Source organism: Danio aesculapii, chromosome 8, assembly GCF_903798145.1.
Source record: "Danio aesculapii chromosome 8, fDanAes4.1, whole genome shotgun sequence".
Taxonomy (NCBI): Eukaryota; Metazoa; Chordata; class Actinopteri; order Cypriniformes; family Danionidae; genus Danio; species Danio aesculapii.
This window is the reverse complement of record NC_079442.1, coordinates 51,156,667-51,159,942: the sequence shown is the minus strand read 5'-3', so window position 1 is coordinate 51,159,942 and position 3,276 is coordinate 51,156,667. Positions and strand designations below refer to the sequence as shown.

At 33.6% G+C, this 3,276-nt stretch overlaps 1 long non-coding RNA gene across 1 annotated transcript; it reads left to right on the top strand.

Moving 5' to 3' along the window:
• Positions 1-830: 830 nt before the first annotated feature.
• Positions 831-1,220, top strand: LOC130233897 (uncharacterized). Its single transcript, XR_008838250.1, has 2 exons — positions 831-918; positions 1,032-1,220. It is a non-coding gene; the product is annotated as an uncharacterized LOC130233897 (long non-coding RNA).
• Positions 1,221-3,276: the final 2,056 nt, after the last annotated feature.

The following is a 3,276-nucleotide window of genomic DNA, read 5'->3' as shown; positions in this document are numbered from 1 at the left end:
TTAAAAATTAAAAAATTTAAATTTCTGTTTTAAGGTTGGAGCGAACATCATTTGGTATATGGAGGAGTAGGTAACTAAACCATTCTTGGTGTGAAATTCCACAGCATTTTTTCCTCTGTTGAAGTCAGTGGGGACGATCAAGTTTTTGATTTGCTTTGTCTTTTAAGTTATCATTTGTGGTCAGCAGAAATAAAATAAATAAATCAACAACTTGAGGGTGAGTAAATGAGAAATACACCCAAAAATCGTTGAAACACCCTCATTCAGCAGCAGAGGCGAATCCATCATGTCCTGGAGCTGGGTCAGTTGGCATTGCTGTGTGAAGTTTGCATGTCCCTCACAGTCCAAACGCATGCAGTATAGGTACATTTAATAAACTAAATTGGCCGTAGTGTATGGGTGTTTCCCTGATTTTTGGGTGTATTCATCATTTACTCACCCTCAAGTTGTTGATTGATTTTTTTATTATTTCTTTTTTATTTATTTCTGCTGACCAAAAAGGATAACTTTAAAGGACAAAGCAAATGAAAAACTTAATAGTCCCCACTGACTTCAACAGAAGACAAAAACGCTATGGAATTTCACTGTGGATCAAGAATGGTTTAGTTACCTATTTTGTTCAAAATCTCATGTTTTGTGTTCATCTGAGGAGAGATTTAGAACAAGGGGAGGGTGAATTACAGATGACAGAATTTCCATTTTTGTGTAAAATATCCCTTTAATAAATCCAGTGTACTGTTTGCATGGCATGGATTTAAGTGCTGTTTTTGTTTATTTTTAGATTGTTCAGGACAGGTATTTTATACCCACACACCAAAGAAACTTTTTAAGTTTGGGGAGATGCATCACTGCGGACCCTCTCGTATTGCAAAAAAAGAAGAGCCTTGGATCTACCAGTTCAAGCAAACATTTAATCTGGTGAGACAATCCTGCATAACAGCTTTGTTTTAATCCCAATTTATAGCATTTCACCTTTGATATGAGGGGCTTGTTTTGAGTTTAATTGTGTTTTTTTTCTGTTTGATATAAAGACAGCCTTGGAGATCCCACTTTGGAGATGTCGCTTTAACAACTCAGCCAGCTATCATTTCTTCACTGCCATACAGATTGTGCAGCAAGATGGTTCGGCCCTCATACCAGGAGGCAAAACAAGAATTTGTTGATTTGCGACTTCTAGGTGCATTATTTATGACAATAAATGTTGGACATTATTTAATTCATGTGTGTATACTTGTATTTCGTTCAGTACTTAGAGGAGGAGGAGCAACAGAGACAGAACCCTATTGTCCTGCTGCTTGGGGATGAACTAGACTGCTCTCAGGCGTTTGTTATTGTGAAAGATGTGGCACTAAATTCATGGATTTAAATAAAGCTTTGCCAATGTAATAAAAGCGGTGTATTTTTTTATTTTCATATAAAGATGACTACTACTATAATAATAATAATAATAATAATAATTTATTATTATTTAGGGGTTAAGCCACTTTTTGGCAAAATAACCCAACAAATTAGTTATTTTTATAACCCAAATTGTTGGGTTAACCTTATTAACCCAATGGATTGGGTTACAATAACCCAACAGAAGGTCGGTGCCAAATTGACCCATCTATGGGTTACCTGTTGGGTTATTATTAACCCAACTTTTTTAAGTGAGTACATATACATACATACATACATACATATATATATATATATATATATATATATATATATATATATATATATATATATATATATATATATATATATATATATATATATATATATATATATATATATATATATATATATATATACACACACACACATACATACATACATACATACATACATGTATACATCTATACATAGACACACACACAAATATATAGACAACATAAACCAATTAGCAGATAAAAACAACAGAACAAAGATAATACATTGAATAAACAGCACTTTCTGGTTTTTCAGAGGAGTCGAACAGTATTGAGGAAGAGAAATTAGAGTAAAATAACACTCTATAGTCTTCATTATATATAAATAAACAATTCATCTTTGATAAAAATTCACCTGAAATTAGACCTGTTAAGGTATCTATTTTTTGATGTACAATATATTGCACCAAAATATACTGCTATAAACAAATTTATTGCCATTTTAAGACCATTTTATGCCACTCATGATACTGTATAATGCCAGAATGACAATATAATATCATCACAATGCAAGTCCACTGTTTCAAAGAACACATTTTATTTTTAAGGATATTTAATTATAGTCATTTTAACATGAATGTGAAAATAAATAAATAAATAATAATAATAAATGTTAACAAAAAAAAGTGCAAGGTAAAAAGTAACAGAGGCTGCGATATCTGCTACCAGATCTATTTTCAGCTGTCAGACACCCACATGAAAATATACTATAGTAATTTACGGTAAACCACTATCGGCACTACGGCAACCTCCAGTGTAGCTAGAATTGTTTTTGTGTATAGGTGATATACTGTATATTGCATCAACAAAAATGATCGAGGTCATGTCCATGTGCTGTGCGATAAGTCCATATATTGATTATTGTGACAGGCCTACTTGAAAGTGCTTGACTTCCTGCAATGTGACTAATTTTCACATAGATTTCAATGCTGAAATGACATATTATGCAGCCCACACTTAAACATTTAAAGAAACAAGACCAGAATAGTAAAAAAAAAATAAGAGCATCATTCTTAGGGCTCACAATCAGTGTTAAAACTCAGAGGTGTTTTGATCTGATGTGAGCTGGTGAACTGAATTGGACGGTACAGACAGAGGGCATGATGGGACACGGCATCACATCATCTCTCATGCATCACTGTCATGCATCATTCTAGAGCATGACCTCCAAACACAGATATCCACATCACAATTTACTGTGCGAGTGTGTTAGTGTGTGTGAATTTGTGCTAGGTTTATCTGATACTATTATCGGAAATACGATTCTAATATATTATTATAATTACACACACACACACACATACATACATACAGACGTACATACATGACTCAATCTGAAATTGCAGGTAGGTTTTAAAGGGCACCTATGGTAAAAAAAAAATCTACTTTTCAAGCTGTTTGGACAGCCATATGTGCATGTACAGTATGGTGTATAGACCGTCATATTGGGGTGATATAAACACACCCAGTGCTTTTTTTTTCAATTTAACAACATAAAAAACGGTGGACCAATTGGAGCAGTTTTCAAACCGACCGCAACTTTACGTAGGAGTGCGGTTCCCCCGCCCACCAATATTGATTG